At 45.1% G+C, this 13,513-nt stretch overlaps 1 protein-coding gene across 1 annotated transcript in view; it reads right to left on the bottom strand.

Annotated features, from left to right (window-relative positions):
* LOC120992104 (zinc finger protein 436-like) overlaps positions 1–12,172 on the bottom strand; it is a 442,874-nt gene extending 430,702 nt beyond the window's left edge. The window contains exon 1 of the mRNA XM_040420873.1: positions 12,127–12,172. The gene's annotated coding sequence lies outside the window, so the exon portion shown is untranslated. The remainder of the gene's footprint in view (positions 1–12,126) is intronic.
* Positions 12,173–13,513: the final 1,341 nt, after the last annotated feature.

Here is a 13,513-nt window from a genome sequence, read left to right as displayed (position 1 = left end):
GATCTATTGCTCTGAATTAATGGGCTATGGATACGGAGTGGAATTATCCAGCTCTCCTTAGCTAATTCTATCAGGGATTATCCGAGAGGCTAAAGGACGCATTGGCCTTTCACGAAAATCCTGAGTCATTGGAAGCGGCTATGTCCCTTGCTGTTCATATGGATAGACGCCTGAGAGAGAGATCTAAGGTCCTTCACTCTCAGGACGAACCATCATATAACGTGGCGGCTTCCTCTGACAACTTAGGTGGAGAGACTCCTGAATTTATGCGTGGTGAGGAACCTATGCAGTTAGGGGGAGCGACCCCTGGGCCTGCTTGCAAGAGTTTTACTCATAAGAAGAGAGTATGTTTTTTCTGTGTAAAAAGGGGACCGTTTGTTAATGTTTATCCTTACGTTCAGCGTCAAGGTGAAAACAAAAAAAACTTTTAATTCCCATTTTACTCTTGGTGGTGTGGTTGGGGAGTCAGAACTCACTTTTGTCATTTACTGGTAGTACCCGAATTTTCCTATCTACCGAGGTGGCGCTACAGTCCAAAACGGTGGGAATTGAGGTGTTTATTGACAGTGAGGCAGGGGTTAACCTAGTTAATGGTCAGTTCGTCCGTTTGCATGGGTTGACAAGTGCATTAGAGAAAAGTATTTCGGTGTTTAAGAGTGGGTAATTTTCATCAGGAATCCATTTAGTGTTTTGTGCTGGAGGGTCTGCCTGCTCCGTTGGTTCTGGGTTTAATATGGTTGAGCAAACTTAACCTTACCATTGACTGGCAAGCGAGACAGATTCTCGATTGGAGTGATTATTGCATGGACAACTGTCTTAACCACCTCCGGACCGCTGTACGCACAGACGCGTCCTGGAGGTGGTTGTTTCATTCCGAGTGGACGCGCCGGCGCGTCCTCTCGCGAGACGCGAGATTTCGGTCTCAGCCGGCCCGCGCATGCGCATCGCGGGCCGGCAAAAGTTCGAGGATAATTGCATCAGCAACCTGCCAGCCAATGATCGTCGCTGATTTTTAAAAAAATCGAATCACAAGCCAGATAACAGATCATATTAGTAAATATGATCTGTTATATGGCTTCTCTGCTCCTGTGCTGGTCCTTTTCGTCGGTTGGATCCAGCACAGGAGCAGACTGAACTGTGAGTACACCAAACACTACACCTTAGCCCCAGATCACGCCCCTGCACCCCAATTAACCCTTTGATCACCCCTTTGATCGCCCCTGTCAATCACTAGTGAAAGGAAAAAAAGTGATCAGTGTAAACTGTCACTTTTTTTTTTCACTGGTATTGACTGATAGGTTTTAGGGATAGTTTAGGCCCCTTGGTTAGGTAGTTAGCGTCAGTTAGCGCCCACCCCACCGCACCGCAGTCACTTTTATTCGCTGATTAGCGTATCGCTAATCAGCATTTGTACTTTTATAGTATCTGTAAGTGATCAAAACTGATCACGGTCAGATCTATAATAGTATTAGTGTCACTTTAGTTCGCCCTCCACCCAAAACGCAGTGTTTGCCCGATCAGGCCTGATCGGTCGCCCACACGTGCGTTCACCCACACCCGCCCCACCGCAGTGACAAAAAATTATTATTTTTTGATCACTGCACATTCACTTTACACGCACTGCGGCGATAAAAAAATCAGTTTTGATATTTTTTATCAACCGCAGCAGCCTCCGGTACTTCGCTAGCCTCCCCTTTGTAAGACAGGTTTGCTTTTTTTCTTGGGTAGTCTCAGGGAATACCCCTAAATTTAGTAGTCCAAAATGTCAAACAGGGGGTATTCTTCTGAAGAGGCCTACAGGATTCTGACCCAGTCGGATGAGGAGTGGGAACCCTCATCTGACGAATCTAGCGGGTCAGAATATGAACCTGTGGAAAACAGTGGCTCTCTGACCCAAAGTTCGGACGAGGAGGTGGAGGTCCCTGGCAGCACCAGGCGTACCCGGCCCCGTGTCGCTAGACCACAGGTTACGCAGGATCCGCTTCAAGAGCAGCAGAGTGGGGCTGTCGCTGCCGGATCACATGGTGAGGCATACACCAGCAGCGCAGCCCTTCCTGGACCTAGTACCAGCACTGCCGTACAACATGGTGAAGTAGCGAGCACCAGAAGGGCAGTTGAAGCTGGTACGGTGGCACGTGCAGTAGTTACCCCGTCGCAGCCACCGCGCAGACAGGCCCGTAGACCCCCTAGAGTCCCTGAGGTGCTGGCAAACCCTGATTGGCAGTCACCAACTTCAGCCGCACCTGTAGTTCCCCCTTTCACCGCCCAGTCTGGAGTTCGGGTTGAGACGGCTCAAATCGGTTCGGCCCTGGGATTTTTTGAGCTGTTCTTGACTGCGGAGCTCTTGGACTTAGTCGTGGCAGAGACCAACCAGTATGCCACACAATTTATAACCGCAAACCCGGAAAGCTATTATGCCCAGCCTTTCCGGTGGAAACCAGTCCAAGTTTCCGAACTTAAAATTTTTCTGGGCCTTCTCCTCAACATGGGCCTGACAAAAAAACATGAATTGCGGTCATATTGGTCCACGAACCCAATTCATCACATGCCCATGTTCTCTGCTGCTATGTCCAGGACACGATTTGAGACCATCCTGCGTTTTCTGCATTTTAGCGACAACACCACCTCCCGTCCCAGAGGCCACCCAACTTTTGACCGGCTCCACAAAATTCGGCCCCTCATAGACCATTTCAACCAGAAATTTGCAGATTTGTATACCCCTGAGCAAAACATCTGCGTAGACGAGTCCCTAATACATTTTACCGGGCGCCTTGGCTTCAAACAATACATCCCAAGCAAGCGTGCCCGGTATGGGGTCAAATTGTATAAGCTCTGTGAAAGGGCCACAGGCTATACCCACAAATTTCGGATCTATGAGGGAAAAGATCAGACCCCGGAGCCGGTCGGTTGCCCTGACTACCTGGGGAGCAGTGGGAAGACAGTCTGGGACTTGGTGTCACCCTTATTCGGCAAGGGGTACCATCTTTATGTGGACAATTTTTACACAAGTGTGGCCCTCTTTAGGCATTTGTTTCTAGAACGGATTTGCGCCTGTGGCACCGCGCGAACTAGTCGCGTGGGCTTCCCCCAACGGCTTGTAACCACCCGTCTTGCAAGGGGGGAGAGGGCTGCCTTGTGTAACGAAGAACTGCTCGCGGTGAAATGGAGAGACAAGCGTGACGTTTACATGCTCTCCTCCATTCACGCAGACACGACAATCCAAATTGAAAGGGCAACCCGTGTCATTGAAAAGCCCCTCTCAGTCCACGACTATAATGCGCTCATGGGAGGGGTGGACTTCAATGACCAGATGTTGGCTCCCTATTTAGTTTCCCGCAGAACCAGACGCTGGTATAAGAAGGTGTCTGTATATTTAATTCAATTGGCGCTGTACAATAGTTTTGTTCTCTACAGTAAGGCTGGGAGAACAGGATCCTTCCTCAAATTCCAGGAAGAGATCATCGCGAACCTCCTTTACCCAGGAGGTTCCGTGGCCCCATCCACCAGTGTGGTTAGCCGTCTACACGAGCGACATTTCCCCAGTGTCGTTGCTGGTACCTCAACCCAACCGCCACCCCGAAAAAAATGTCGTGTCTGTAGCAGGAGTGGAATAAGGCGTGACACCCGCTATTTCTGTCCTGACTGCCCTGACCACCCTGCCCTATGCTTAGGTGAGTGTTTCCGGAAGTACCACACACAGGTACACCTAGCATAGGGATTGCATCTCACAGGACAGGCACACAGGGCTATTAGGGCCCTTTTACTCACAGCTGCTGCAAACCTCTCCTTTCACCTGGGATAAAGTGCATAACGTACTTCGCCACATCTTTGGGCGATTTGCGCTTTGCACATTGTCCCATGGGGAAGGAGAGGTTTGTTCTATAAAGGTAAAAAAAACGAAACAAAAAAAAAATTACCGGTAAGTAAAAAAGTTTAAAAAGTTTAAAAAAAGTTAATATGTTCTGTTCTAAAGTTAATAAAGTTATTGCTTTGCGGCCTGGTTTTTTCTTTTTTGTTTTGTTTTTTTTACCTTCCAGGTGGACCAACCGATCGACTAGCTGCAGCACTGATGTGCATTCGGACAGAAGCATTGCGCTGCTGTCAGATTACACGCAAGTCGGTGTATGCGGCGCTGCAAGACGAGATTTCTCCTCTGCAGTAAAAGATATGTTTGCCGAGGCATATGAGCTGAGGAGGTGGCGGTGTTCATATACTTTGGCAAACACTTTGTATATATAAAAAAAAAAATCCCGGCAATGATTTATTCATCCACATCGATTGATGTGAATGGAGAAATCGGGTTTGCCAGGGCATACGAGCTGAAGTGGGTATGGATGTTGGGCGGAGCTCCTATGTCCTGGCAGACGCCTTTCCCCTCCTTTTTCTTTTTTTGGCAGAGATTTTTTCATCCACATTGATCGATGCGAATGAAGAAATCTGTGCCGTTCATTTTTTTCTTTCAGCCCAGAGGCTGAACGGAAAAAAAAAATCTCATTACCTGTATGCTCAATATAAGGAGAATAGCAGAAACTCCTAATGCTGGGCATACATGTAATGATTGTACTGCCCTGGCATTTGAGGGTCTCCGCAAACACCCCACAAATGACCCCATTTTGGAAAGAAGACACCCCAAGGTATTCGCTGAGGGGCATATTGAGTCCATGAAAGATTGAAATTTTTGTCCCAAGTTAGCGGAAAGGGAGACTTTGTGAGAACAAAATCAAAAAAATCAATTTCCGCTAACTTGTGCCAAAATTTTTTTTTTTCTATGAACTCGCCATGCCCCTCATTGAATACCTTGGGGTGTCTTCTTTCCAAAATGGGGTCACATGTGGGGTATTTATACTGCCCTGGCATTTTAGGGGCCCCAAAGTGTGAGAAGAAGTCTGGTATCCAAATGTCTAAAAATGCCCTCCTAAAAGGAATTTGGGCACCTTTGCCCACCTAGGCTGCAAAAAAGTGTCACACATCTGGTATCTCTGTATTCAGGAGAAGTTAAGGAATGTGTTTTGGGGTGTCTTTTTACATATACCCATGCTGGGTGAGATAAATATCTTGGTCAAATGCCAACTTTGTATAAAAAAATGGGAAAAGTTGTCTTTTGCCAAGATATTTCTCTCACCCAGCATGGGTATATGTAAAATGACACCACAAAACACATTCCCAACCTTCTCCCGAGTACGGAGATACCAGATGTGTGACACTTTTTTGCAGCCTAGGTGGGCAAAGGGGCCCACATTCCAAAGAGCACCTTTCGGATTTCACAGGTCATTTACCTACTTACCACACATTAGGGCCCCTGGAAAATGCCAGGGCAGTATAACTACCCCACAAGTGACCCCATTTTGGAAAGAAGACACCCCAAGGTATTCCGTGAGGGGCATGGCAAGTTCCTAGAATTTTTTATTTTTTGTCACAAGTTAGTGGAAAATGATGATTTTTTATTTTTTTATTTTTTTCATACAAAGTCTCATATTCCACTAACTTGTGACAAAAAATAAAAACTTCCATGAACTCACTATGCCCATCAGCGAATACCTTGGGGTCTCTTCTTTCCAAAATGGGGTCACTTGTGGGGTAGTTATACTGCCCTGGCATTCTAGGGGCCCAAATGTGTGGTAAGGAGTTTGAAATCAAATTCAGTAAAAAATGACCTGTGAAATCCGAAAGGTGCTCTTTGGAATATGGGCCCCTTTGCCCACCTAGGCTGCAAAAAAGTGTCACACATCTGGTATCTCTGTATTCAGGAGAAGTTGAGGAATGTGTTTTGGGGTGTCTTTTTACATATACCCATGCTGGGTGAGATAAATATCTTGGTCAAATGCCAACTTTGTATAAAAAAATGGGAAAAGTTGTCTTTTGCCAAGATATTTCTCTCACCCAGCATGGGTATATGTAAAATGACACCTTCTCCTGAGTACGGAGATACCAGATGTGTGACACTTTTTTGCAGCCTAGATGGGCAAAGGGGCCCATATTCCAAAGAGCACCTTTCGGATTTCACAGGTCATTTTTTACAGAATTTGATTTCAAACTCCTTACCACACATTTGGGCCCCTAGAATGCCAGGGCAGTATAACTACCCCACAAGTGACCCCATTTTGGAAAGAAGAGACCCCAAGGTATTTCGTGATGGGCATAGTGAGTTCATAGAACTTTTTATTTTTTGTCACAAGTTAGTGGAATATGAGACTTTGTAAGAAAAAAAAAAAAAAAAAAAAAATCATCATTTTCCGCTAACTTGTGACAAAAAATAAAAAGTTCTATGAACTCACTATGCCCATCAGCGAATACCTTAGGGTGTGTACTTTCCGAAATGGGGTCATTTGTGGGGTGTTTGTACTGTCTGGGCATTGTAGAACCTCAGGAAACATGACAGGTGCTCAGAAAGTCAGAGCTGCTTCAAAAAGCGGAAATTCACATTTTTGTACCATAGTTTGTAAACGCTATAACTTTTACCCAAACCATTTTTTTTTTTTTACCCAAACATTTTTTTTTTATCAAAGACATGTAGAACAATAAATTTAGAGCAAAATTTATATATGGATGTCGTTTTTTTTGCAAAATTTTACAACTGAAAGTGAAAAGTCATTTTTTTGCAAAAAAATCGTTAAATTTTGATTAATAACAAAAAAAGTAAAAATGTCAGCAGCAATGAAATACCACCAAATGAAAGCTCTATTAGTGAGAAGAAAAGGAGGTAAAATTCATTTGGGTGGTAAGTTGCATGACCGAGCAATAAACGGTGAAAGTAGTGTAGGTCAGAAGTGTAAAAAGTGGCCTGGTCTTTCAGGGTGTTTAAGCACTGGGGGCTGAGGTGGTTAATACATCTCTTTCTGTCTTGACCTTTAAAGCTGTTCCCCCTTTCATTTCTGAATGCACTTTCTGAGAGTGGTTGCCAGGGTTTACCCCCACTCCGGGAATATGATTGTCCTATAAATTTTATTCCCAGAGCGAAGTTGCCCAAATCTAGGTTATATAACCTTTCTGAACCTAAAAGAGCGGCCATGCGAGAGTATATTGCCGACAGTTTGGCTAAGGGACATATTAGACCTTCCAAGTCCTCAGTGGCAGCAGGGTTTTTCTTTTTTACAAATAAAGATGGAACTCTTAGGCCATGTCTGGACTTCCGTGAGCTCAATCGGTTTACGGTCCGTGATCCGCACCCCTTTTCTTTGATTTCTGACTTGTTTAACCAGATTGTTGGTGCCAAAGTGTTCTCCAAGTTGGACCTAAGGGGGCATATAATCTGGTCAGGATCAAGGAAGGGGATGAATAAAAGACAGTGTTTAATACCCCCGAGGGTCATATTGAGAACTTGGTCATGCTGTTTGGGTTAACTAATGCTCCTGCAGTTTCCCAGCATTTTGTTAATGATATCTTTCATCATATGGTGGATAGGTTTGTTGTTGTGTATCTGGATGACATACTAATTTATTCTCCAGACATGGAGACTCATCAGTATCATGGGAGACAGGTGTTACAGATCCTAAGAGAGAATAAATTGTATGCTAAGATGAAGAAGTGCGTTTTTGCAGTTCAGGAAGTGCAATTCCTGGGTTACCTACTCTCATCTTCAGGTTTTCGTATGGATCCAGAGAAGGTCCGTGCTGTGTTGGACTGCGATCGACTCGAAAATCTGAAAGCGCTTATGCAGTTTTTGGGATTCACAAACTACTACCGTAAATTAATTTTGAACTACTCGACTGTGGTTAAACCTTTAATGGACATAACTAGGAAAGGTTTGCATGTCTGGTCTGATACGGCATTACAAGATTTTTCTGCGGTGAAGGAATGTTTTGCTTCTGCTCCTATACCGGTGCAACCGGATGTGTCACAGCCATTCATTGTGAAAGTTGACGCATCCGAAGTAGGGGTAGGAGCAGTCTTGTTGCAGGGTCTTTCATCTAGTAAATGTGCATTCTTCTCTAAGAAACTCTTGGCTGCAGAAAGGAATTATGACATAGACAATAGAGAATTGTTGGCCATTTAGTTGGCTTTGGAGGAACGGCGTCATCCTATTACTGTGCTTACTGATCACAAAAATCTGGCTTACATGGAGTCGGCTAAGCGAATTAACCCAAGGCAGGCCAGATGGTCGTTGTTTTTTTACCAGATTTTATTTCATCGTCACCTATCGCCCTGGGGTTAAGAATGTCAAGGCTGATGCTTTGCCGCGTAGCTTTCCTGGGGAGGGGGGATTCGGAAGATCCTGGTCCGATATTGTCTGAAGGGGTAGTTTTATCCGCCCTATAGCCTGACCTTGAGGCAGAGGTGTTGAAAGCCCAGGTAGATGCACCGGATTCTTGCCCTCTGGGTTGTTTGTTTGAAGTTGTTTGTTCCTTCTGTGTTTGGTGTGGAGTTTACCACCCACACCGCACCTTGACAGTTATTCAGCTGTGACCAGTGCAACCCACCAGTCCTTCCGGTGGAAGCAGCGAAATAACTTGGAGGGATATGGTCCGGCAGTCCTCCTGACTCTGACCGTGCGACACCTCTCTTCATCAGGCGTTGCTAGGTCCCCCCAAACTCAGGCTTCCTCAGCCTTATGGCCCCCCAGCCCAGCCCTCCTGGCTGGGACCACACAGGCCCTCTTCAGGTCTGTTCCCTGGGGCCTAACTCCTCCTCTCACACTCTGAGGACTGCTTTATCCCCAAGTGATTATCGCACCTGGCCTCATCTCAGGCCTGGTGATCGTGGTGAAAACACAGCAAATCATACCATACATCTCCTCTAATAGGTTTCTGCAACATTCTAGGAGACACATATCTTCCCTCTTCATATAGGAGGCCTGTCACTGCCTCACAATATACACACACACCAATCCTACTGCCACAAATACATGTGCCAGTGACCGTGTGCCCGAGTTCTGGTAAACTGAAGAAGAATTGGCAATGGTCTTGAAAAAAATTCTCCCTTTTTTGAGCAGTACAGTATAGAACCTGACAGAAAAGGAAATGTGTGGCTGTGTAGGGGTAGTAGTAGTGGCAGCAGCAGAGCTGAATAAGACATGATGGACAGGCCGACAGCAGCAGTGACATCATTGGTCTAGTTATAAATAGCCAGGCCCGACTGTCAGCAATTTAATCTATTCGGTGGCATCAGCCACATTTTTGTGATGGAATCATTTCCAGGAATGCAGTGGTTTCCATGACTGTGGAGGACAAATGTGTCCACTTTGGTGTGACGACACCATCTGCCACTCCGTTTACCTTGTCTAACAGAACATCGGAGGTGGGACAAGACAGTACACCAACGGCAGACTGGGCTAGTTCCTGCCACTGGTCCCATCTGCTGATCCAGAAGTCTATAAGGGAGTCAGGGCTTAGGGTATGTGCTGGAACCAGGGTGGATAAAAATCAATTATTATTTTTTTTTTAAATCAATCAGATTTTTTTGATTTAAATCAGATTTTTTTAATATAAAATGCTTTTTGAGGAAAATATATTACCATCCAAAGGTTATTCCATCATGAAATAAAGATTTGTTTTTTAATTATGTAGAATAAGGCTGTACGTAGACTCCCATATTGTTGAATGGATTAGGCAGTGGCTGAGGGACAGACAACAGAGGGTTGTAGTCAATGGAGTATATGGTCTTGTTACCAGTGGGGTACCTCAGGGATCTGTTCTGGGACCCATATTGTTTAATATCTTTATCAGCGAAATTGCAGAAGGCCTCGATGGTAAGGTGTGTCTTTTTGCTGATGACACAAAGATTTGTAACAGGGTTGATGTTACTGGAGGGATACACCAAATGGAAAAGGATTTAGGAAAACTAGAGGAATGGTCAAAAATCTGGGAACTAAAATTTAATGTTGATAAGTGCAAGATAATGCACCCGGGGAGTAAAAACCCAAGAGCAGAATATAAAATCAGTGCTACAGTCCTAACCTCAGTATCTGAGGACAGGGATTTAGGGGTTATTATTTCAGAAGACTTAAAGGTAGGCAGACAATGTCATAGAGCAGCAGGAGATGCTAGCAGAATGCTTGGGTGTATACGGAGAGGCATTACCAGTAGACAGAGGGAGGTGCTCATGCCGCTCTACAGAGCACTAGTGAGACCTCATCTGGAGTATTGTGCTCAGTACTGGAGACCATATCTCCAGAAGGATATTGATACTTTGGGGAGAGTTCAGAGAAGAGCTACTAAACTGGTACATGGATTGCAGGATAAAACTTACCAGGAAAGATTAAAGGACCTTAACATGTATAGCTTGGAAGAAAGACGAGACAGAGGGGATATGATAGAAACTGCTAAATACATAAAGGGAATCAACAAGGTAAAAGAGGAGAGAATATTTAAAAGAAGAAAAACTGCTACAAGAGGACATAGGTTTTAAATTAGAGGGGCAAAGGGTTAAAAGTAATATCAGGAAGTATTACTTTACTGAGAGAGTAGTGGATGCATGGAATAGCCTTCCTGCAGAAGTGGTAGCTGCAAATACAGTGAAGGGGTTTAAGCATGCATGGGATAGGCATAAGGCTATCCTTCATATAAGATAGGGCCGGGGGCTATCCATAGTATTCAGTATATGGGGCAGACTAGATGGGCCAAATGGTTCTTATCTGCCGACACATTCTATGTTTCTATATGTGTCATTTTTTTGGTAAAAAAAATTCCATTAATCCATTCACAATGTCATGCTCTTCCAGAGGTTTTTGTAAGATTATTGGGCAGTTTCTCTGCCTACAAGATATTATCACAGATACTTGGTTTACTTTTTTTACTCAGCAGAGATCACATGCCTCCTCTTCACAGCAAAAATGTTATAACATGAACAGAGTTGAGAAAAATACCTTAATCCTAACTTCTACAAACCTATGAATGCTGAATCAACCTAATCAAACTAATATGAAAAGTTGTTTAAATCTTCATCTACTTGCATATTATAAGTTATACCAGCAAGAATTAGTCTTTATGTAGAAAACTATGATTTAAATCAAGCCTTACTGACTAGTGATTTAAATCAAATCTACCCTGGCTGGAACAAGGGCAGAGTCCAGGTATAACTGAACATGGTTGCTTAGGGGGGTGTATCAGTTTCCTGAGGTGTGTGGCAGCACTTGAAAAAGCTGGTCCATCATATTCAGCTGTATTGTCTGCTGCTTCCGCTACTTGTTGTAGTAGTAGCCCTGGCAGAGGCAGTGCAGCGGTGACTTAGCAGAGATTGGAGAGGGGCCTCCTGGTCAGGGACATGGATGGCAGGCGCCTGCTCTGTGACAGCTGCGGCAGACTGGGTACAGAGCATAATACAATAATTGTCTCCCTTCTTTGCCTGATAAGAGTACAAGGTAGGGAATTTATAAATTTTTTTAGCCTAAGGCCTCATGCACACGACTGTCCCATTTTTCGAGGTCCGCAAAAAAACGGAAGCCGTCCGTGTTGCCTTCCGCAATTTGCGGAACGGGACGGGCGCCGGCAATATAAATGCCTATTCTTGTCCGCAAAGCGCCCTGCAAAAAAGATAGAAAATGTCCTATTCTAGTCCGTACCTGTGGGCAGTAGGCATTTCTACACCAGAGAAAGACGATCCGATAAGCAAAATGCGGAATGCACGCAGCCGGTGTCCGTATTTTATGGTCATGTGAATGAGCCCTACATCTTGTTGCTTCCCTCTGGCTATTTTCTAGCCCGTGAGATCCGGCAGGCGGCTCTAGCAGGGAACGGCGTGCCCAAGCTCTGTGGATCCATCGTTACCGGAGGCTACATGAATGCCGTCCGGCCCCAGTAACAAATGAACGCCGTGACATTTATAATGTAAAAACTCAGTGGCGGTATTGCTGTTTTTTCCCCATCCCCCTCCCAGAAAGAGTTAATAAAAGTTAAACCAGTAAAAACTACAACTTGTCCTGCAAAAAACAAGCCCCTGTACAACTACATAGAGAGAAAAAGAAAAAAGTTATGGCTCTTGGAAGGAGAAACATAAAATCTCTTAGTCAGTAAGGTCCAAAATAGGTCGGCCACTAAGGGGTTAAAGAAAAGGAGCAAAACCCAAAATCCCATTGAACCATTGGTGCCATGTAAAGCCACGCCCCCTCCCAATACACGGCTGGTGGAGACCCCAAGGATCGGTCATAACTACTTGCCCTATATCACACAGACCCTGCAACCACACACTGACCTCCACCTGTAGAGCAGCCGTCTGCCTCTTCCAAAGGCCTGTGATGATGTCACATGATCAGTCACATGTGTGGGAGGAGTCAGTAATCACATGACTAGGTGCTGCTGTTCTGATACATCTTGGAGATAGATAAATAGTACATTTTAGTGAGCTGAAGGACCTGTGATGATGTCACGGTCATGTGATCAGTGACGCATGTGGGCGGGGTCAGGCTACAGGCTGTGCAGTCTGTGGAGATCAGTGGAGATCAGTGCAGTTCTCCTGTGTGTGAGGAGGTCATGGATTTCTGGAGGATTCACAGGAGGACAAGAAAATACCGCAGCAAAGCTGAATGTGAACTGTAGCTTCACAGCTGGTAGAGGGAAGTACAGCGAAATAATACACACAGCTCTGCACCGTATACATTACACACACAGCTCTGCACCGTATACATTACACACACAGCCCTGCACCGTATACATTACACACACAGCCCTGCACCGTATACATTACACACACAGCTCTGCACCGTATACATTACACACAGCTCTGCACCGTATACATTACACACACAGCTCTGCACCGTATACATTACACACACAGCTCTGCACCGTATACATTACACACAGCTCTGCACCGTATACATTACACACACAGCACTGCACCGTATACATTACACACACAGCCCTGCACCGTATACATTACACACACAGCTCTGCACCGTATACATTACACACACAGCTCTGCACCGTATACATTACACACTGCTCTGCACCGTATATATTACACACACAGCTCTGCACCGTATACATTACACACACAGCTCTGCACCGTATACATTACACACACAGCCCTGCACCGTATACATTACACACACAGCCCTGCACCGTATACATTACACACACAGCTCTGCACCGTATACATTACACACATAGCTCTGCACCGTATACATTACACACAGCTCTGCACCGTATACATTACACACACAGCCCTGCACCGTATACATTACACACACAGCTCTGCACCGTATACATTACACACACAGCTCTGCACCGTATACATTACACACTGCTCTGCACCGTATATATTACACACACAGCTCTGCACCGTATACATTACACACACGGCTCTGCACCGTATACATTACACACACAGCTCTGCACCGTATACATTACACACACAGCCGTATACATTACACACACAGCCCTGCACCGTATACATTACACACACAGCTCTGCACCGTATACATTACACACACAGCTCTGCACCGTATACATTACACACTGCTCTGCACCGTATATATTACACACACGGCTCTGCACCGTATACATTACACACACGGCTCTGCACCGTATACATTACACACACGGCTCTGCACCGTATACATTACACACACGGCTCTGCACCG

Source organism: Bufo bufo, chromosome 2, assembly GCF_905171765.1.
Source record: "Bufo bufo chromosome 2, aBufBuf1.1, whole genome shotgun sequence".
In the NCBI taxonomy this organism is placed as follows: Eukaryota; Metazoa; Chordata; class Amphibia; order Anura; family Bufonidae; genus Bufo; species Bufo bufo.
This window is presented reverse-complemented; position numbering and strand designations above follow the sequence as displayed.